Genomic DNA, 24,394 nt, shown 5'->3' with positions numbered 1-24,394 from the left:
TCTGTGAGTATAATATCTTCAACGACCTTCTCACTCTCACCTGGCTGAAGCCAGTTAGGCTGGTAGCAGTTTTTTTACTTTTTGGGCAGCAGTCCTAGTTTTCTTGCTGTACTCCTCAATTAAGTGTATTTTGAGAAAGAGTGTAGGAGGGAATAAACAGAGGGATTTTTTTTCCTTATTTTTGTTGTATCCCATCACTTTCATATGTTCTGAGTTGAATGTAACAAAGTCTTGCTGTTGTGTTTATCACATCTGGATGTTTATAACCATACAGAAATTGACCAGTTTGAGTCCCTACTCTGAGTCTATTTTGCCCATCATGATAACTGTTGAGCAATCTCTCTGTCCTTACCTCAACCCTTGAGCCCTTTCCATCTTATTTTCTCCCTCTGTCTCGTTGAGGAGGGGGAGTGAGAAAGCATCTGTAATGGAGCTTGGCTGCCCACCCCAGTAAAGGCCTCTCATGTCTGGCAACAAAGAGAAATTTCACTGTCCTGAAACAGATTATTAGTCTTCTTTTAATTATGACATGACATACACTTTACAGGCAGAGTCTGCTTCACTTTGCCTGATGCAGAGCTGAAAATACTCAAGAAACTATGTGTGTATAGATATACAGTTGGTATACATATGCAGTACGCATCAACACAAGCAAAGAGGGCCAACTACCCAGAAACTTTTAAAGGCAGCTAGCCCCCCAAAACACCAGCCTCCTGTCAGAAAAGGAAGAGCAGATTATAAAGCCAGAGTAGTCTGCATGAGGGAAAAGGAGCAGAGCATGAAAACTGGGCAGAGGCCCAGCCCATGAGCCACAGCAGACCAGGGCCCTGGCCACCTCAGCCCCTCAGCCACCACGTCAAGCATGTCCTGTTTCCTCAGGCGCTCTTGCCAGGTGAGAGGCATGCAGTGAGTGGTATCACCAGCTCTGCCAAACGGACAGAAAATTAACACGCGTGCTCCCCGTCCAACTCCGGGCAAATAAACCTGCTGCCTGTCAGCTTGCATCCTTGTAGGCGAGAGGCAGCAGCTGGGGCAGCCGCCAGTACACGCTGTATGACAGCACCCTCTCCAGAGGCCTGATATTATTACAGCTCGCACCTCGCCCTTCACGCATTGAATTAACTTGTTCTGACTGCGTGACAGCTCTGACGACTGCCTGCACCGAGGCCAGGAGCCGGGGTCACATGCTGCTGCATGCACAGCCTGTCATCAGCCCCGCTGCTAACACCAGACAAAACCTTGTCAAGGGAGATAAACTCCTCCTGAGACAGAGGTAAGCGACTCAACTCATAGCATGGCTTGTGAGGGCTTTGTTCAGTTCAAAGACAGAATCCTCTGACAGGAGAGCTGGATGCGGGCAGGAAGGTGCGCGTATGTGTATGCATACTGCATGGATGGAGAGGCAGGCAGGCTGGGCTGTCTGAGCTGGGACAGGATTGCTGGCAGGGCTGTGGAAAAGAAAGAGAACAGAAATGAACAGGAAAGAAAACAAGCCACATCCTCCCACTTTATGGTTATATGTTGGAGAAAGCCCTAGCCTAGGAAGAAGCTATGAACTGCTGCAGTGGACAGACCTTTTTGTGGCACAGCCAGTCCAGTCTTGCAGAAAAACAGCCTGATGTTCAGTGCTTATTTCATCCCCATAATTCATGAGCCTACCACCCCATCGTTCATGAGCCAACAGATTAAAAATGAGTTATTTTTAAAGGGAGCTCCTGCAAGGTATTGCCTGCCCTGAATTTTAGTGGACTGTACCCCAAAAGGGAGGGAGCACTATACTTAAGAACAAACACAGGTAAACAAGGAGTTTTTCTCCTCTTGATTTCAATTATAGAAAGTTTCCACACTACCATCTACTCTAATATATTGAGGACCCAATTTTACCCACTGTATTATTTACCACTAAAGTACTAGATGATGGAGACATACCGCTTTATTTTATTTTTTTTTTACTCAAATAAAAATGTTCACCTTAGCAAGCAAGTTTGATCAGGATATATTGAAAACACCTGCTGCAAATAATGTTTACTTTTGGAAGGCATATTTAGTCCAGAGTTGGTCTGGCTGCTTTACATTGCTGCAGTAACACAAAGAAGCTTTTCCCCCCAGGTTAAACTCCTATGTAAATGAAAGTTACAGCTACTGTACATTGCCGGTATAGCACAAAACAGCTGGTTTGTTTTGTTTTGCCCTCCTAGCTTTGCTGACATAAGGAAAAGGGAATATAGGCCTGACACAGGTAACATATTTTTTTTTTTACAAAAATCCTTTTTTTCATGAGCTCTGCAAATGAAATTTATCTATGAAATAGGTTTTATCAGGATCCGTAGAAAAATTAAAGTGGTTCTATATATGTGTGTGTATAGATCTTTATCCTATTGAGAATATTTTTTATAATACAGTAATCAGCTTGCATTAAAACTCGTGTTAAAAAAAAATAAAAATAAAATAAAATAAAATAAAATAAAATAAAATAAAATAAAATAAAATAAAATAATAAATCTTAATATAGCAAACAGGGAACATTTAATATAGCTAACAGGGAAACAGCATCATTCTGAGAGAATTGGTTGTAGGACAGGATTTCTATACCTTTAGTCCCATGGCAGCAATGACCAGATGTTATTGTAACTGGCACACATTCTGGCATTTCCAGACAATAAGTCAAAAGCTCAACAGATTTGAGACCATGGACCTCACTCTAGAAGAAACTTCACCTGTATATGACCAGTTGGACAGTATGGGTTTTTTTGGTCTTGCCTGTGGCATACTGTTCTCTGCAAACATCAGAAGTAAGAGAGCTTTCCAGGTTTTATCTCCTCTGAAAGACCTACTTGTCAATGATCAAATTAATAATAAGGCTCTTTCTGATTATATTTAAAACCATACTCAACAACTGAAATTTTCTGTTAAGTTAAATGAGTTAAAGGCTTTTTTGCCAGTTGGTGGTTTATTACAAGCTTAAAATGCAAGGAAGAATACTAATGTTAATATTAGTCTGCAAGATTACCTGGGCTAAAATGTTGCCAAAAATTATTATAGATAGTAGCAACATGTACAACCCAAAAGCAGGCATCCAACATACCTAAAACCTTGACTGTTTTTCTTTCTTTGTTGGAGCCATATACAACATGTGGTCTTCCAGAAAAGAGCTCAGGAAAACAGTTCCACATTCCATAGCATTCTAATGGCCAACTATAACTTACAAAACAAAGAAAAGTGAGAATTAAACTACTGTCTTATTCTATTCATTCACAGGAAGCCCTTGATTTTCAGAGGAATGTCTGATGAGCAATAAGTCAGGAGCTTCAGAAGTGGAGGAGCCTGTTAGCATAATTTATTTTCTTTTTAAAAACTTTGATTAGCAGGTATTTTGTTCCATGGGCTTAATGAGTTGTGACCCTTTGTTCATCATACCTGTCCAAAAGAAAAAGCATAACTTTGCATTGATTCCTTTCATTTTTATATTTTTTACCCATCTTCTAAAATAAAATACTCCCTTTTGTTTGGAGGAAAAAAAACAATTAAGTCTATATCTACTCATTATGTTCATGTAATGAAATCCCATAATGTGTGCACTTATGTCTGAAAACAGAAAAAGACCAAAACTAACACATCAAGTTTTTCTGTCAGTGTATCACTGAAACGATCAGGATACTCCTGATCCACATTTAGCACTCAGGTGATACAACATACTTGGTCTGTAGGAGACATTTAATATACCTTGATTCACATGGGGCAGTTTGCTCTCCAAGCCACCCATCTTTTTCATCTCTGCTGGCCAGAAGTTGCAAATTGCCCTCAATTATTCAGATTCAGAAATACCTTCTGATTTTACCCTCCAAGAGAACAGCCTCCCTGCCATTGAGCCCTCTGTCATCAGTTCTCTGGTTACAGTGATTTTAAACTGCCTGCAAATAATTAAAGATTTAATTATTGTAAAGTCTTAATACATTATACTGATAGTGTGATAAACCCCCTTGATCAGTGTTTATCTTCTACCTATCATGGTTTCCAGACAGAATAATACCTGTTGCTTTTGGATTTGCAACTTTAGACACTACTGTTGGCTTCAAGCAATTGAAAACTGCAGTAGGGATAGTACAGTGTAACATATTGTCAGTGAACAGAAGCATTGTGTGATAGCCTCCAACAGAGCATTGTGAGTGTACAGGAATGACTGTACACTGCATTTGAAAAAGTCTGCTTCTTATTCCTAACTCCAAAAACGTTGGAATACATTGTAAAAAGAGCTACCCACCTCAAAAAACATGTAGCAATAAGCAAGGAGAAGACAGAGCCAGAACAGCTGACCCCAACTCACCAGGGCAATATCCCATATCATACCAAGGAATGATAAATTGATTTGGGTTGGAAGGCATCTTAATGACCATCTAGTTCCAACTCTACTGCCATAGGCAGGGATATCTTCCACTAGACTGGGTTGCCAAAAGTTAGTTGCTTTCAGTTTTAAATGGCAAATGCCATAGAAACACAGAAAAGGACACATGGCACAGGTGAGATCACCTTGCATGCTAAGCACTAAATCCATGCAGTAAAAAAATCCCATGCAAATCAAAAATAAATAAATAAAGACAAAAAAACACATGATCCTGGCACAGAGGTGGAAAACAACTTCTTGCTTCCGAATCTAATATGCTACACTGCAATGTAAAGGGTGGCTTTATCTTTTCATCTGAAAATTCTAAAGTAGTCTCAGTGCCTGCTACAGTTGAAGCAATTTCTGATGCCTCCTGGCAGAAGGAAGGGGCTTCCTTCTATATAGTACACTATACTAGTGCACTGCCCAAGCAGCAGAGGCCCTGCTACACAGCTCCCCTTTGACAAACGCCTTATTCAAACAAAAGAGTCAATTTATATGTAGAAATCTGAGTTGGATTGTGTTAGCAGAATATTTTTTAAAGGAAGCCAGTGAAGCAGCTACTCTGTCATAAACAAAAACCTATCTGTAGAGCTAAGGCAGCTGAGGATTATAGCTTTCTTACATCTTTATCAGAGGAAGCTGGACAGTAATATTGTCCCACTGTTTTCACTCAAAAGCCACTTTTCACCTCAGGCAGCAATTTTTGCACGACTTTTTCCAACTTTCAGCGATGGCATGCTCAGCCATAAAAGCTCAAGGAAAGGCATAAGAAGGGAGACATTTGTGGTTATGGTGTTCGTCTTCCCAAACACCCACCACACATACTGAGGCCCTGCTTTCCAAGGAGTGGCTGGACCCAAGGAGCTACCCACAGGAAGCGGTGAGTGATATCCTTATTTTGCCTGGTGAAGCTTTTGCTTCACCTCTTAAACTGTCTTTGCCTTGATTTGTGAGTCATCTTGCCTTCTTTCTATTTTCTTCCCCATCCCACCGGTGAGGGGAGTGAAGGAGCGGCTGTGTGGATGTTTGGCTGCTGCCTCGGTCAACTCTCCACACACAGCCCACACTTCCTGTTTTCAGTGGGAACTCCTAATGACTACAGAAATCACCCAGAACAAATCAAAGATAATCCTTATGGTTCTTATATAGTATTTTAGATCTCTTTTGACACCTCCCTGTATGTGGTGGAACTGTGGACATGTGTCTCCCACTCATTTCTTATTGCTGAAAAAAGTCTTATTGCTGAAAACAAGACAAGTGAAGTTCATTTCACTAGGCACAGAAAAAAGGAAGGGCTGAACAAACCTTCCTACGTTCCTTTATCAAAATTATTCTATTCACATCCAGGAACAGACACAGTAAACTGGGAGAGAGTACCATGGTTAATTATGTAGTTTGCATCAATCTAACATTAGAGGAGGCATTCTAGACACCCTATAGGAGGAACTTCCCTAAAGTTGCTGCTGCTCTACTTCCATGTCCACAGTCTTTACAGTAATCCCACAAATGTATTTTGTTATACAACTTGCACAGCCAACCATGTTAAATTTGCAAATTTTACCAAAAATTGATTTCTTTATTACTGTCAAATTCATACAAGTAAGAGTATTTAACCACAATGGGGGAAAAAAGTGTTAGGACTGTGTGTCCTTGAATACAGCTTCTTTAAATGGGATTTGCAGTGTTATTCCCACCCTGTGCAAGTGGGGGTACCCCTATGCAAGCAGCTACTCCATATGTTGGTTTGCTGTACATCTGCTGCTCAGCACAAAGATCTCTCAATGACTTTTTCAGAAAGAACAGAATGGCACTTGATACAGAATAAAGTTCTTCCTCTTGCTGTTACAGGCAGTTGCCTAAGGATTTAGCCAGCTAAAGTCCTAAAGCCGCTGAAAGAAGGCAAATAATATTAGTAGCCACTCTACCTGCTCAACTTTTGGCATCTTCTCATGTCGCAAATGTCTGGGTTACTCTACTCTATTAACTTTTTAGTCCTTCAAATCTTCTGACCTAAGAGGATGCCTCCCAGGTGCCCTATTAGAGGAACTTCACAAGGTTTCTGCTACTCTGGTTTCACCAGGTGTTTCATTTCATTTGGTGAAAAGCAACCTCACGCAGGGTTAATTCTCTATGTTATCTCACAAAGCAACTGAAAACAACTGATGGAGTGCCCACAGCTGTGGTATTTTGACGGTCATTCCTTTTAAGCATATTTACAGTATGAACATTTTGTACAGTGATATATAACAACTGTTGCAATCTGCATTAACCCAATCAATAATGCTGTAATTCATATTCCAGTTCATTTTGTAATTGGACTTGGCAGCAAGTGGTTTTATGATCACATACTATAAAACAATTAGGAACCATATAAAAATAGTACTTTTGACGTTTTTACTCATAGTTAAGACTCCCCTAAACACCTAAGTTTCATTGGATTATGTTACAAACTTACTTATTTCAGAATTCCCAGCAGGACACCTGAGTCCAAAAAAATATTGCTGTAATGTAATTATGCCTATTAATGAAGTTCCCTAAATTTCCATCAGCCTGGAGCTTTATGGTGTACTTCTGAATGTCAAAAATCCTTTTGCATATCTGAATCCCATTCAGAATCTGGCCTTGATGAAAACTCATTTCAGTAAATTAGGCTGAGACAAGCTATGCAAATTTTAGATCATTAAAGGGAGAGGAAGTCCTGTGAAACAAAGTAATTGTTACACCATTAAATGTTAGCATTAATAAATACATAAATAAAAAATCCTAGCATTAATTATGTAAATTTACTTTTTAAATAAACAGAAGAACACAGTCTCAAGTTAACTTAATACATGGTGACTTTCTAGGTATATCAGTCTCAATAAGCACAATATTGGTGTAGTAAAATAAATGTTTAAGAAATTCCAGTTTGTCTTTTCTAATTGTGAAATTAGATCTTTTGTATTTTCCAAAAACAACAAAGAAAAATAAACGATAATGCTCACACTCATACACATACATCTCCTATTTCAAAACAGACTTGTATGCTAGTATTATCTTCATACCTCTACAGGCTATTCAATTTTCTACCACTTTGAGATACAAGATAGGAAAAAGCTCCCTAACAAATGCTGGTCCATTTTTTACAAGAAGAAGATGGGAGAGTTCTGCTCTTTTTTATAGTAATAGATTACGCATTTCCAGAACCCTGCATTGCTCATGTTATTTAGAAGTTATATACCACAGAGAGAGGTAAAGTCCACCTTTCTCTCCTTTTACTATTATGATAATCAATTCATAAAATATTTACAAGTATTTCCTCTCTTTTTCTATTTTGAAGGCAAAATAGATAATTTTCTTTCTTCTCAAAGGAGTGTGTATGCATGAACACAAATGTGAGGAGATGTAATTAATTTACTTTTTACAACCTTATTTGTAATTTAGGGGACCCTATCATTACATCTTGATTGCATCCGCAATTATCTGATACCAAATGTTACTTCTATCACCTTCCCACTGTTCTCTCTCTCTCTCTTTTTTTTTTTTAAACAGCTTATAACTATTTCCTGTTGCATAGTGGCTGTGAAAGCTCTCTTAAGCCCCAAGTGCAAATCAATAAGTTATAGTGATTCATAAAAATAAGACTGTCATCATTATTATTCAATTATTGCTGGGTATGTGGAAAGGTTCTTCAAGAGCTGGATGTTTCTTCACTAATATTTATAATCTGCATTGAACAGTGTTAATGAATGTGTGGGTGTACATTAGGCTGAAATGCGGTGGTATTTGATTTATACTAAGTCCAGGTCTGATTGTTAATGTTAAATCCATTAAAGTGTCTCTTAGATCTGCCTTAATGTACTTCCCTGCATACAATAGACATTAAACATTAGCATTTACCTAGCTTTTCATTATTGGTCGGGTATTTGTCTTTATTACATCACCCTAGGATACATGGGACTTGCAATATTTTGAAAAATAGCACTTTATTAAAGCCTCACTTGTCAGAAGCCAATATCTTAAAATTTATCAGTGTGTTTAGCAAAAAATAATCAGCTGATGCTAACAGTGTAAGACGGAATGCTACTTAACCCTAGTTTATAAAACCAGGATGCTCAAGGAAAAAATCCACATTTGATCTTGAGGGAAAATGAATTCACAAACAGTTTGCATTTGGAAAAATAAAAGATACTATGTTTACCTAAGCTGCCACCTTCTGAGCATCTCCAAGGGAAGAATTTTTCTCTCTAGCTCAAAATTACATTCTCCTGGGGAACAAAACATAACAAAACAAAACAAGAAGTGTAAATAGGAAAAACAAGGTAGGGAGAACATATAGGAAATCATCAACTTCCAGATCAGGTCAGATATTTCACAATATTTCTCAGCAATTCTGCAAAGGCTGTTGAGTATTAAATAAACAGGCTGAATACAGCATTCTTCCCATCTACAAGAGTTTTCCACTCACAATACATAAAAACAGGAACCCAGACAAGGCCAGGTCAATCTAGGGTATATTTCTGATACTGTCTCCATGCAATACTTCTGTTTTTCTTACCTGAGAGTTTCTGTTCGTGATCAGAGCCAGTCATTGTCACTCTTTAGTTATTATTTTCAACCACTTTTGCTGAAGGACTAAGCTAAAATCAAAGCCTCGTAGGCTTTATTTTATCTTAAAAGGAGTGATTGGTATTTTGATAAAATGCAGTTCATTTACATGAAGTTCTTCTCTGCTGCAGGAGACATTAAACAATATGCTTTCTTTGCTCATATTTTTAAGGCTTTTCCAGCCAAATACTTAACTTGCATATTCCATCCCTCTCCTCTCACCCAAGTATTTTTTTGTCCAAATTGATATCCAGCAAATCTTCTCCATCCAAATCCCAAATAGTCTGGTATAGGTTTGTGTAAGTATAGGAATAGACTATTAGTTGTCTGCCACACACATTAAGTGAAATTCAGCAACTGAATTTTATAATCTTTGTACTGCTGGTGTTGTACAGTAGATGTTAGTCCAATTCAGAATTGTGCCTTTGCAGCAGTGCAAAATGGTTAGAAGCACACTTTTATCAGCTCCCTGGGGACCTTCAGTAACAGTGTATAAAATGGATATTATGTATAGAACAATATGTGTCAGGATAAGGTTTGGCCTAGAAGTCCCATGCACTTGACCAACCCTGGCCAAATGTCAAAGGGCAGCTCCTGCATTTTGGAAAGAACAATTGTCACAGCTGCTCCCAAAGGACAAGGCAAGCCTTGGTGCTTCGTCGTCTGCTCTTGGATTTGAGCAGTTTTCGTATTGTTTCTCACTCAGAACTCTGTCTAAAAATAGTGTAGATCCAAGTGTATATGCCACTGCAAATTATTCCAGCACATTTGGAGAACACATACAAATGTTCCAACAACAAACATCGCCTTTTATTTTGTCAGTTATATAATAATCTAGGCAATCATTGACATTATGACTTTTTTTTTTAATTGGGCTTTCAAAAGCTCCCTTGCTTTGTATTTTTACATTCTTGTCTCTTTGGAATCTAAGCACTGAGCTCAATCTTTCACCAAATGATCCTGCCAGCAAAGGCAGTCTGGTTCTTTTTGCCTGTATCATTCTGGACTTGGGTAACTTGGAAGTATGTCTGTTTTGACTGGTAAAACTTTTGGGTATGTCTGAACATAGCTCTTTCCAAAACTTAACAGGGAATTTCCTTTAAATCAACTCCTTAAATTTGTTTGGGATAGAAAGGGATGTGATTTATTTATTTATTTATTTATTTATTGGTCTTTCTTGTTATACAGGGATTTTCCGTCTTTTTAGTATGCAGATGGGTTCTTTTTTTCTTTTTCTTTTTTTTTTTTTTCCTAGGCCTGACAAAATTTGGCCTCAATCAGAGAGGTCATCTGCCTTCCCAAGCTGGAACAAGTTTTTTTGACTCCCAGAACTTGGAGGCAAAATGAATATGCAACTGATACATCCACATTACCACAAACAGAAGAAGCTACTTGCAGATTAATGTTGGTTCTTGATAGTACCATGGATCCTGCTGCAATCTGTCTCCCAGATAAGACTCCAACTTGTGTAAAATGTTGCCATCTCTGTTTAGTGGCAATTTAGCAACTAGACAGCATTGATAACAACTGAATATAGATCACCGAAGAGCAGTTCTGGTCACATAAAGGGTATATAGTTAGATTCTGAAAATGTCAGTACATCCTTTTAAAACATCACAATCTCTTAAATAATCCGTTTTAAAAAAAGAGAAATCCAAAGAGAATGGACCTTTGGCAACAAAACCACTTTCTCCCTACTACGACTGATGGCCAATTTCCTGCATCTTGCTTTTCAGTGATTAGCAGAGAAATTTTGCACCAGAGCTGCCAGGGAATTTTGATGTTTCTGAAGCATATTTGTACCCTGCTGATCCTGTCCAAAATTATTATTATTATTATATAATATATATAATATATATATATATATATATAATATATATATTATATTATATATATTATAATATATAATATATAATAATAATAATAATAATAATAATAATAATAATAATAATAATAATAATAATAATAATAATAATAAATTAAATTAAAAAGTCAACCTTAGAGTAATTAAGCAGCCATTAAGTTGCACAGTCACCCCTGCCTGGCCATGTTGCCTAGGAAGTCCTCCCCTAACCAGAGTCCAGAGGGATTTTAACATTTCCACCATCCCATCCTGGTTAATCGGTCAGCTTCAAGGAGCATAGTCATGAGGATCTCAAGTGGTCTAACACTACAGAACTGAAAATGCAGACAACATATTAAAGCTCTTTCTTTAAAAAAGAGGCTTCACTCTCTTTTTAGCTAGAAGTAGAACACATGCTTTTTCATAGACTATAAAGTCATTAGCAAAATCCATAGCATTGCCATTGTCAGTTTAGGAATTTGTTTCCCTTATTGTCATAGGAAATTTATTAAATATATATATATAAATATTCCCAAATTTCAGTGGCAGCATCTTGTTTAACATCCTGTCAATTATATTACTTTTAAAGGTTTGGGCTTTGGTATGCAAGAGTATTCTTTGTTTAAATTTCTGCCCCAGGCAAAATAAAGGTTATTAATCTGTGCTTAAAAACACAGATGTTTCTGTATATTTCCTTCTTCAGACAAACTGGTAGACAGTGCCTGGTATGAGAAAGATCAGGTACATCGTGTTACAAGATTAGTGAAAGCACTTCCTAAATAAACTATATGTTCATGAAATTAATTTCTTCTTATTACCAACAATAATTCATATGTTTGCAACAATCTAAGTGGAGAAAAGCTAAGGCAAAGATGACAAGACATAGAATCTGAGGCAAAGTGAGATACAAAACCTGAACTCTTCTCTCACCCTTGTATAAGATCCCCCTAAGGGAATGCCAAGGTTCATTAATAAGACAGTGTAGGAAACTTGCTATGACAAGTTACTTTGCCTACAATTAACTTGCACAGGGAACAGTGTTTGGCTTTGGCTGTACTAATTCACTGTTGCTTCCATGTAGTGTGCTTCTAGAAGGTCCATCAGTGCTATGAGCATAAACACTCCATTGCTCCTGCACTACAGAGGTTCAGGAAGTGTTTAAAAAAGGGAAGTAGCTTTCGATCAGGAATGCACTCTCTATCTCAACACATATTTGCCCTCTTATGGCTTGATCCATTTTTCAGTGCAGATAAGTGTCTTTCCATTTATTTCAGGGTTGGCTGGACAGGAATTTTAATTGTCTTTCTATGGCAAAGAAAGTATTTGGGGCTAGTGAGTTATAAAGATACCTCTTACTTGTGTGTGCCCTAGAGTTCCTGTTACAGTAAATCATCTCTTGCTATGTTCTCCTGTGGTAAAACCATACACTGTGCAACAGGTTTCTCTGGTGCCACTGTACACCTGAACACATCTGGACACAACCCAGAGGTAAGGACATTATCAAAATAGTACAAATAAGAAACAGCAATATAGTACAAATAAGAAACAACAAAACAATACATAGAGAAAGTTATGATACTAGAAGTCCAAATTTCAGTGATAAATATGGTAATTTTATTTGAATAATTATTTATAATTCATAATTTTAAATAACAAGAGGAAACAATTAATATGCAAAAGTTGAAAAAAAAAAAGTTGCAAAGGAAAAAATTGGTGATAGAAGAGCAAAATCAAACTCAGAGGACAAACCAGACTTAGAGAAATAAATGGGCTGTGATAGTACTTAATGTTTATCAAGTTTAAAAAGAAGCATGACTTCTGGAAAAAAGCAGTAATATCCTTTTCCTAGCCATATATTTCTATTCTGCAGCATGCTTTAAAGACAAAAAAGGAGCCCTCAAACATATATCCTGTCTTAGCGCATACCACACTGTGATACAAGTTTAGAAATCGAGTCCTGATGGAGGGAACAGCTGGCAAAGGACAACTGTTTAATGGGGAATGCAGTTCTGCAGAGACTTCTCAGGAAAGAAAAGCAGAACCTGACCCGATTTTCTATTATGTACTTGCCAGTAAATTAGAGAGTTCCTGAAAGGCTGGCTTTCATTTGTTGAATTCGGTCCCAGATGTCCAATGACTATCAAGGAAAATTCAGTTCTAAACCTGCAAACAGACAAGCTTCATCATGTAGGCTGTGAAGTCCCCTTGAAGTCAACAGGACCAATAAGAGTACATGAAGATATACATCATTAATTCTCTCAGACTAGTGCCTTACATAGAATTCATGTTATACCTTGAGTTTTATGAGCATTAACCAAGTAACTTTATAAGGAATACTGTTAGTTCATCACCAGAAATTGTTGCCAGTCATATACGCAATGATTTTGCTTGCAGCGGTATTTTAGCAGTATTGTACAGCTGTCCTTATTCACTATATCAATAATTTAGTATGTTGTCCATTAGACTGCAAAAATATTCATTAAAATTATCTACAAGTATTAACGCCAAATGTTAAAAAATAAATAAATAAATGTTTTTACATTCCCCAAGTGTTAGTTTTTTGCATATCACCTAACAAATAGACCCAGTTCTATTCTCCATTATATTTTATCTTGCTTTAACTTTGTGAATTTAATTAGTTAATGTAATATCTGTTAGTAAGTGTATAATGTTAAACATTTGTTTCTCTTCAGAGGTACAGAAAGAGTTTGAACATGAGACCAGATTCACTGACCAGAGCCACTGACTCACTCAGGACATATAGACCTGTACCTGCAAAAACGTATAGATTTCTAGTTCCAGCTAGATTCTTAAGTTCCAGTGGTCTGGGGTTAAAACTGGCCCTTTAAAGTCTTTTATGGTTTCAGGCTGTATTGAATCCAAGAACACGCACTTTCCCTACTGTCAATTAAACCGTCTTTGCCCACTGTCAGTGAAACCTGTCCCAGTGACTGCTTTCAATTATTCACGATGAGAAAAACCTTATTCATACACATACATGCACACATGCAAGGGCTTGGATTTATACATGTGTGTATATATATATATACAGATATATACAGATGTATATATGTATACATGTAAGATAAGATACAGGACAGACATGAATGGATGAAGGTAAGGTTTAATTTTTGAAAAGTTTAATCCAGGATTAATATTGTATCCAAAATAAATCAAAAAAAAAAAAAAAATAGTTCTCCTGTCTCACGAAGTTATTGGCAGCAATATTCACAGAAGAAGCCTGCTTAAGAAAATAATGCACGGAACTTACAGTGAGCAAACTCCACTCCTGCACAAAAAGCCCTGCTCCCAGGACTGTCTCATCCACCCAGAGATAGCAACATTTTTCACAGTACGCCAGGAGATATTGCAGGTGCTTCAAATACATCTTGAATTAATGGAAAACAATTAAATAGGAAGGAAGGAAGGAAGGAAGGAAGGAAGGAAGGAAGGAAGGAAGGAAGGAAGGAAGGAAGGAAGGAAGGAAGGAAGGAAGGAAGGAAGGAAGGAAGGAAGGAAGGAAGGAAGGAAGGAAGGAAGGAAGGAAGGAAGGAAGGAAGGAAGGAAGGAAGGAAGGAAGGAAGGAAGGAAGGAAGGAAGGAAGGAAGAACAGATGCCATTAACTTATGGTTAACCACAAATTTGAAGCAAAATATTGAAACAATAAGGTACTTCTGGACATCTGTAGTTTATGACAGAAGAAGTTTGACAGGCAACTTAGCCCTACAACTGTCAGACCCCCAAACCAATGAAGCGGAAAATAAAAGTGCTCCCAAACATGTTTAAAATGATTCATCTCACTGTTTTGCTTTGAAACGAGGAACAAAAATGGAAGCATTCCTATTCCCTATTGAAAGTAATCACAGTTTTATATCCCTCAGTGTTTACATAAAGAGAGCTGTTTATTTAGAATCCTTGGTGATAAGGACACGGCAAGCTCATAACTTATTATATATTCTCTTTTCATTTTGTCTTTTTTGGGGCGAGAATTATGTATATTTTATGATAACCCAAAATGACTTATACATAAAAAATACAGACTTTAAAGATAAAAAGGATTAGTAGCAGGTAATGCATTTTCCATGAGTGGCTATAGGGCTCTCAGTTCCAGAATGTACAGGCTGCATACAAATGAATTGATAAAAGTCTGAGGCTGCGGATGGGTAGAAAGGCTCATGCTTTGCTGGAGATGATTCTTAAAGTTACAATAAATCAGACAGACAGTGTCGGCCTTTGAGGATAAACCTGTGATGGCTTGTTGTGCCTCTTTGAATCGCCTCAGAGGCCCAGGGACTAAAAAGTGCCTAGATGTCACATTAAATCTACCGGGAGGATGGAGCACTTCAAAGAGGAACGCAATCAGATCTGATGGAAAATACATTTTCTGAAAGCTACTGACAAAAAAGTAATCTTTGATGTGGATGTTGAATAACAATTGATATTGTCTTTCCTGACATTTTTCATTATTGCTGTCTTATACAGCCTACTTCATGTATTAAAGCAATATTAACTGTTTGACAGGGACAAATCCTCAAACTATCACATAAGCAATTGTTTCTGAATTGTCTTAGCCCACTGCCTGTAAAACCTGTCCCAATAACTGCTTTTAAATATGATGGTATACTCTTTTCCTTGACTAGCTAGACAGTGTCTGAGCCTTGGCATAATACAATAGAGTCTAGGGGATATTAAAAATGGTTAGGTGGTTATGAGGTGTCGTTTGATTATAAGCAAGGAGCAGCAGTGTTTTCTGAAGGTGACTTTTAATGAGAGAGGTCTATAAAAAGTTAGTTCTTATTATTCCCAATCTACAATACACATTTATAGCAAGTATATGTACTCAGAAATTTCGTTTTTCCTGCAATTCTTACAGCTCAAAACAGAAAAATAAGAAACATACAGGAGATCTTTGTTATTTATGCAAGGAAATAAAGCAATCTGTAGCTGTACAAAATGCTATAAAATATACTGCAGAAAAATCCCCCAGTTGAGAATGGGAAGAAATTCAAGCAGCTCTAGAAGTTACATGTCATTTCAAAGGACTGGATCCTTTCTGAGGTTTGATGTCTTAACCTCCTACTATAGCAGTGTGCATCTTTACCAAAGGTATTTTTACACCCAGAACCCCTGATTTCTAGATGACCTCAAGCTTCTAAGTGGGCAGCTGGAAAGGCAGCTGTGGTTCTAGTCAGCCTGGTACACAGGGGTTAACTACATTAGCACCAGGGAAAGTCACGGGTACAGAAAACTCAAGTTTAAGAGTAAATTGCAACACCAAGATAATCTACAGCTCTCAGGCTCTCAAAAGTTACTGGCAATTCTGCTACACTATAAAACAGTGAAGCTGTGGCTGAGCCTGTTTACTTCCAATTCCCTTGACAGCCTTCAGTTTTTCACACTCCTGGAAGATGGTTTAACCAGCTTTCTCTCCTGTTATCATGACTACCACTACCAGTGCCACCACCAGGAGCCTTTTGCAATCACTCACTTGTTACAGTTGATTGCTCCTTTTTATGGAAGAGTCCCTTGGTATGGTTTGTCTGTGGAGTCCCTCCCCAGGGAAAATGTTTAATGGTGTACAGTTAACCTGTTGTACAGCATGACAAAGAACCGAGGATAGTTCACTTAAGAGGCTCCGCAGAGTAATTGAGAGAGTATCTCTGGCAGGGAAGAGTAAGCAGCAATGCTGTCCAGCTGCACACTGTGCATCTGTAATGCATTAGATATTTTCATTAACATGCAGAAGAGTTTGAAAGACAGCATTTGGCTGCACCTCTCTTTGCTACACAGCTACACAGCTCTGTTGCCCTCCAACACGTAAAGGAAAAGCTGGCATGTTGCTACTTTTCTGCTGCCCTTTGCCATGTCTGTGCTTTTGGAAGGCACATGTGCCCTGGAAAGCAGCTGTCCCCATACACACAGGGTAATGCCCACCACCAGTGGCATTTCTGCCAAATCCATCCCACTCCTGGTCAGTGCTGAACTGTCAGATTCACAAGAGAACTGGGCATTCAGACATTATTTTTTTTTTCTGTACAGAAGACTGCTGCCATCTTCTCATGAAGTAGAAAGACAACAAAACCTTCTTCTCTTGGATTATTTGCAAACAATAAATAACCCGCCCCTCCCCCCCCCCCCCCCAAAAAAAAAAGGGGAAGAGAGAGAGAGAGAAAGAGAGAGAGAGAGAGAAAGAAAGAAAGAGAGAGAGAGAGAGAGAAAGAAAGAAAGAGAGAGAGAGAGAGAGAAAGAAAGAAAGAGAGAGAGAGAGAAAGAAAGAAAAGAAAAAAAGAAAGAAAGAAAGAAAGAAAGAAAGAAAGAAAAAAAGAAAGAAAGAAAGAAAGAAAGAAAGAAAGAAAGAAAGAAAGAAAGAAAGAAAGAAAGAAAGAAAGAAAGAAAGAAAGAAAGAAAGAAAGAAAGAAAGAAAGAAAGAAAGAAAGAAAGAATTCAGCAACATTTTCATCTGTTTCAAAGGTTATTCTTCCTTATCTCCCAGCCCTGACTGTTGCTTTATTATTTCAGAGTTGGCTAAGACCAAATATATCCTGCATACACTTCAGCCTAAATTTTGCACAGGCCCCTTTAGCACTCCAGCTCCTTGACACTTCAACCCCAGCTCTACCAGGAGGGATTTATTTTCTTTCATGCTCTCCATCGTTCTATCCCTGATGGGAACTCCCAGGTTTCCTTACACCTTCCTTCTGAGTTATTGAAATGAAGCTGCTTGGCCAGCTGAAACTTCTTTGAAGTCTGGGAACATTTCAGATGTCAAGTCATGAGATTTCCTCTCCCTTTATTTTAGACTGCTGCCAGCACTTGTAAAAATCTATGAAATACTAAGCATTAAAACCCGATATACAGTGAACTCCTGGCACTGATTTTGCAATCCTACAGTAAATGGAAGAGAAAAACACAAAAATTATCATAATGCATCCTTTGTGGAAATATTAGAAGAATTATTTTTGTTGGGGGATGGGGAAATAAATAACTATTAGTTGGCAAAAGATGTGTAAAAAGCTTTTAGTTCTGTTTTTATGCCACTGAGAGGATACCACAATCCTCTATCCTCTCTCCACACAGATCACACTTTGACTGGTTTGCACCAGATTAGAAATTCTGCAGCCCCATTACGCAAAGTAGCCAACCAGCATGGACACATGCCATTGCCTTACATTTGTGCAAATTTTTCTGATGGGTTAGTATTGTACAAGCAGTCTTTACGACAGACCTCATACTGCCTTTAATCTTACAGCCAGGAAGCCTTTCATGTCATACGTCCTGCATTTGACAGACATGCTAACACATGGAACAGGCTGCCCAGGGAAATGGTGGAGTCACCATCCCTGGAAGTCTTTAAAAGACGTTTAGATGTAGAGCTTAGGGATTTGGTTTAGTGGGGACTGTTAGTGTTAGGTTAGAGGTTGGACTCGATGATCTTGAGGTCTCTTCCAACCTAGAAATTCTGTGATTCTGTGATTCATGTCTCCACGTGACCTGAGCTGCTGCTTGGTCTGGTGGCAATCTGGCAGTCCATTGTTCTTTAAATACAGGGCACCTGTGGCTTCCCTTGCTGGTTTGGGGCTTAAGTACACCAAGCAGAGGTAGTGTGACAGCTAACTTCAAACAAAGTCAGAAGCAATCAGCAGGTCAATGTGTAAAACCAATGCAGTCTTGCGTTGACAGGAAAAAGAAAAAAAAAAAAAAAAAAAAAAAAAAAAAAAAAAAAAACCACAGTTGTGAGGCAGAGCAGATTTTCAAGGGGAGCAACCGGAGACATTGCCCAGGGCTGCAAGCTCATTGTGACCCTTCCAAAGCTGAGGTCTGGCAGCAGTGGAGGGTCATCCCATGTCACAAAAGTAAGAGAACGAGAGGAGAGGGCTAAGCTGTGACTCTTTTCTATGGTCCTTATACATTATTTTGTGCTGCAGAAGGAACCAAGCTGCTACCAACAGCTAGGCACTGCCCCATATAGTCCTCCACTACCACTGGCCATTTTCATGTGCACCACACAAAGGAGGGCCATGACAACTTTCTGGCTTTGAATCACTGCTGCCCAAGGGGAGGTGCCCAAATTTAGCACTTGATTTTGCTCACACCACTTCACAGCCCCTGCATACACCTCTGCACATTGGGGCCAGGCTTAGAGATTCACAGCTTTCCTGTGAGATCTGTGAAAGGATGCAAATTGCTCCATAACTACTTGGATGTTTTGCAGAGGTCTGTGCTACTCAGTGTCCAATTTATAGCCAATCAGCCCTGTACAACAAGCAACTCCACATACAATAACAGCTGATTCTGGCTTGCTTTCACCTCTTAGAAGTTGCATCCCCACAGGATGTAACAAGACAGTTCTATAAAGCTGTGTGGGTAAAAAGAGTCATCAAGGTCACCATTCTCAAAAGCACCTAGAGCTGAAATGAAAGGCTCAGCATATGGTGTGTGGCACAGATTCAAGCCTGTCCTAAGTATGGTCCTCTTCTCCCAGCTCCTCTGACAAAAGCATATGTGAGAGTTGCCTACATAAAATCAGCTCTGATTTTCAATATTTTGCATTAAAATTATATCTTTTATAAATTAGGTCTGAATTCAATCTGAATTTTGTAATATTTATACAGCAAATAGTTCTAAAAGGTATAAAAGCTATAAAAGGTATAAAAGGCAAGTAAACAGCTCTGGGTGTGCGGGGAGTCTATGCTCTACCAACACGCACACACACACATCAAACATTCTAAATACATGTATACAGAACATTGTTTTACATAATAACACGAGTATGCCTATACATGCATACAATCAGGATAGGTAACAAACAATCCTTTAAGTTCTATAATTTAACAGTCTCCATTTTCCATTCCTTTTCTTGCTTCAGGCCTTATGTATCCCGTTCTTCCCAGATTGAAGAAAAGCATATCCATCTCCTTGTGAAGGCCAATGAGGCCTGGATCAAAAGGCACGTCCAGGTCACCAGGGGGAGGAACAGCAAAAGTCTTCGTTGGCTGTAGCAGCAGAGGGGCTCATGGCGTAGAAGTCGGATCAGTAAAGGAGCCCGCAGCTCCCTCACTGTCTGGCAAGCCACACGTTTGTGACTGTGGCTCCACATGGCTCTTTAAGGCCTCAGAGATTACTCGCCAGGTGCCGAGCAATCCCCACTGCAACCTTGTCTGTTTTAGTAGCAGAGTCCCACACCTTGACCTCAGTTTGGTCCCATATTTCAGGCTCATAAACTGTCCGATTGTTAATGAGATTGAGCTGTAAGGTTACCAGGACAGTCTGTGTTCTAAGGACGTATGATTCCCCATAATGCACAACTGCTTACCAGTGAGGGGCAGTTGTGTGCGTGGGTCCTCTTCTCTCCGCTTGAGCTTCTTCCCAGCTCCGGTGCGCCCATTTCCAGTGACTCTCAATATGAGCTTCTCTGAGCGGTTTGCTGAGTTTGGCCGAACCTATCTCAGTGAGGCAATCAATGTGCCTGTTCCCATCCTGGTCTCCGTTCTGCTAGCCTGTTCCTTTTCATTCCTTCTTTCTGCTTCTTTATTGATGACATAACTTCTTCGTGTTGCCTTTTTTTATCTTGAGGACAGGCTCCCCTCTTATACCCTTCTCTCCACAGCAGTTCTTTTCCAAACAACTTTTCATTGGTCAAACAACTTTGAATGTAACAACAACAGCAAACACCCAGAAACATCCATGCCTTAACGGCTGGAGAACAAGAGAACCAGGTGGGGAACAAGAAACCGAAGACTGCATGGAGTCTCCTGAATCACCCTTCTTTGTTCCCTCCAAACTCTTTTATATTCCTGATGGCCTCATCGTTAAGAGTCTAATGTTATCTCAATCATGGGGTTTTCCAACCCCCATGGCCACATTCCCAAATCTCCCCCTTCTTTATTAATATCAACCATTTTCTCGACACAAATTACCACTCCATATATATCTATTAGTATTGTGATGTTTTCAGTGACCGTCTTACGAGCATTTAGAATATTTCTACAATATGATTTTACCTTTGGACAGGGGATTTTTTAATATATAATTTGTATGGCAGCAAGTACTTCAAGCGCTATCTTTCAAAATTTTGCATTTCACATTTCTTTCTGAAATACACTGATTTACAGAGCACAGCTGCTACAGGAACACAGAGTATCTCCTTCACACACAGGTTAGACTGAGGTTATAAATCAGTATTCTTTTCATCACTAATTTACTCTTTGATTTGGGGTTTTACGTTTGACTTTTTGGCTGTGTTTGTTGTTGTTTGTTTGTTTGTTTGTTTTTAATTCATATTATAAGTGTAGGTAATTCTGTAATTTGCAGTGAATTATTTGCATGGCAATAAATACACTATGTATGTGTGGAGCATTGACCCAGGCAGCAGCCAAGCATCCACACAGCTGCTCCTTCACTCCCCTCTCCCATGGAATGGGGAAGAAAACAGAAAGAAGGCAAGATGACTCATGAATCAAGACAAAGACAGTTTAAGAGGTGAAGTGAAAGCTGCACGTGCAGACCAGGCAAAATAAGGAACTCTCTCACCACTTCTCATGGGCAGACAGATGTCCAGCCACTCCTTGGGGAGCAGGGCCTCAGCACATGTAGTGGAAGACAAACACCATAACCATAAATGTCCCCCTTCTTCCTCCTTTTCTTGAGCTTTTATGGCTGAGCATGCCATCATGGCGTGTGGGATATCCCTCTGGTGAGCTGGGGTCAGCTGTCCTGCCTCTGTCCTCTTCCTGACTCTTGCCCCCCACCCACCCCAACCTGCTCAATGCTGTGTGAGCACAGTTCAGCAACAGTGAAAACACTGGTGTGTTACCAGCACTATTTTCAGTACAAATCCAAAGCATTGCATCATACAGGCTGCTATTGAGAAAATGAGCTCCATCCCAGCCAGACCCAGTACAAGGAAATGGAAATGAAAATTAAACCTGGGATTTCCATTCCTCAAGCTGAATTGCGCGGTCATATTGTAGGAGCAGATGCACTAGCCCCCAGAAAATGTGAGGAGCCTGATGATTATTATTATTAATTATTATTTTCAGCAGATTTTATTGACAACATTGTTTTTCCAATATGCCATTCCTCCAAATTGATAGCTCTTCAGGGAATATTTCTTCCACCTGAGAAAGTCTCCGTACACTCACATTTGAGGTGAACTCACTGCCAGTCTGAACAAGCTATGGAAGCTGCCATCTAGTTTCACAAAAAGCTGTTTCTTCTCTCCTTTGGGGGCAGGTGGACTGAGGCCTTTGCCCCAACAGCATCCTGACATCTGTCAGCTGGGGGAACATAAGACCCAGCTTCAATTTTTTATTTCAGATTCATGTAAATGGATCTGCTGCCCTGTAATTAATTTGCTGCTAATTACACAATTACTCTCATTTATAGTATCATTTTAAAATGAATTGATGTTAGCCCGGTCTAATTTGCAAAATAAATTAAGCAAATTGTCACTTGATTTTAAATCAAGTAAATCAAGCCCTCTGCTCAGGCTGCCTGCGTGGTGCCACAGCTGACTGCAGTGCCGACGGATGTTGCCGCTGTTCGTGTGGCCGGTGTAAATGTCGGGAGCCCCACTCAGATGCAGCAAGGGGAGGATTAGGGGCTGCCACCGCCTCTGGTTGTGTGGCATTTTGCCTCTCCTGTTCAAGCTGCCCACTTTGGTCGTGCTCATTATGAAGATTTATACCATCATCTAGTGGAACTCCCCTTAAACTACAACCCATTAACTCTGGTAGTCTGCACTTTACATGCAGTCTGAGATGGAGAGAGTAGGCAATGAGGTTCTTGTATTCAGGTTACTAAATATAGGAGGATTTTTGACATCTCCCAGAGCAGGAAAATTTGCCATAACCGCTGTAATTAAAATCTCGCTCAATATTTGCCTAATGTCGCATTAAATCCATGTAATGCTGCTGCTTGTCTCTCTCCCCCCCCCTCCCCTCCCACCTTTTCCACAGTGTTATTTTTCAAGATCTAGAGACACGACTGCAGCAGCAGCAGCAAAGCTAAGTTGTATTATACAAGAGAGGTAAATTCTCACTTAGAAAAGCACATTAAAAAACAAAAGAACAAACATACAGCCCATGCTCTCCACATAGAATGATAAACCCTGCCTGAATAAAAATATATATTTCACCCTAATTTTTCATCACAGTGGAATAGAGAGCATTTCCTCTTGTCTTGTTGCAATCACTCTTGTCTAGAACTACATATATAGTTTTACCAAGCACAGAAATGAGTTACAGTTCTCACAGTTAATTCTCTCCACTCTGCCAAACAGCATCACAGATCTTCCCTTCCTTAATCCAGGAGTCCCTCCAGACATCTTCCAAATGAATTTGTTTTTCTTAATCCAAAACAAAAGCTGGGGAATCACCTGTAGTCCCACACTACATCAGGGTATCCAAAGGAGCTACAGAAAACCTGAATCAGCAGGAGCAGCACACAGTATTTCTGTGCCATCGAGCTGATTAAGAGACTAAACCAGAGACAGTGTGGCTTTGCATGGACAAATCAGTCAGGAGGAGTGTTTCATGTTCAGGGCTCACTACTCACACGCTGGCTCCTGTCTCTCTATCTGCATCTACAGCCGGTGATTGAATTTAATGGACACCTCCCAACAAACCCAGCAAGCTGGGGAGAAGCCGGGCATTCCCTGAGTGCTCATTAATTGCGCACAATGAGGTGCACGCAGCCTGCCTCCTGCAGCACCACTCATTTCCAATTTAGATGAGGCTGCTGGGCCACCAGGGACTCGCTGAGCAATGACAAGGACCATCCTCACATCAGTGGGCTGGGCAGGTCAGTCTGCCCAGTTGTACCCAAGTCCTGCACTGAGCAGCCTCTCCCTCTCTCCGTTTTGTGGTGGTTACCCAGTGCACAGCCTGTGCCAGTGCTCACACCACTGTTCCGGCGATGCCAAATCGCGCCTTCTCTTTCCCTGCAATACACATGGCTGCTTGCCTCACAACACGAATTTTCTCCCTTCTACTATCGCAGCAATAACCAGCTTGTGCTACGGGGAGCCCTTCTGGGAAAAAGCGCTGACCGTGCATCAGCGTCGTGGATTAGTTTGCTTTTGCTCTGATTTAACACTAACATAATTTTCTGTGACCAAATGGCTGATGCCTCCCTGCCCCCAAGGGCATGATTATACCCCTTCAAGCCCCAGCGTATGAATTTCACAACAGTCAAAAGACAAGGTAAAGGAGAATAGTAATCCAGTACAACAGCACTTGTTTTATAATAAAGTGTACTACAGAGCTACAGTGCAGCTGTTTCATCTAATCTGAAGCATGTGCAGTCCATATTAATAGTTAATTTAGCCTGCTTTTAAAATCACAGCAACCTTAACAACAACAAAAAGGCGTGACCTGTCTTTCCTGGAGGAGCCTAGTCACATTCCTCTCCAAGTTCTCCATGTGACAGAGCAGTGCTACAATTAAAGCACAATAATTTGCTTGTTATTCAAGTCAGGCATTAGTTCTAGTAATGGGGTGCTTGGTGGAGAGATGGATTTCCTTGTTAGGAGCTAAGCACAGGATTAGCTGAATTCTCCATGGAGAAATCTTGATTTGTTC

The 24,394-nt window shown here is 39.6% G+C and overlaps 1 long non-coding RNA gene across 1 annotated transcript; it reads right to left on the bottom strand.

Moving 5' to 3' along the window:
• Positions 1-71: 71 nt before the first annotated feature.
• LOC137848412 (uncharacterized) lies at positions 72-14,198 on the bottom strand. Its single transcript, XR_011091331.1, has 3 exons — positions 14,086-14,198; positions 8,565-8,631; positions 72-1,448 (listed from the first exon to the last, which is right to left on the bottom strand). It is a non-coding gene; the product is annotated as an uncharacterized lncRNA (long non-coding RNA).
• Positions 14,199-24,394: the final 10,196 nt, after the last annotated feature.

This window comes from Anas acuta, chromosome Z (genome assembly GCF_963932015.1).
Source record: "Anas acuta chromosome Z, bAnaAcu1.1, whole genome shotgun sequence".
NCBI lineage: Eukaryota > Metazoa > Chordata > Aves > Anseriformes > Anatidae > Anas > Anas acuta.
Note: the sequence above shows the minus strand (reverse complement) of the source record. Positions and strands in the feature narration are given on the sequence as shown.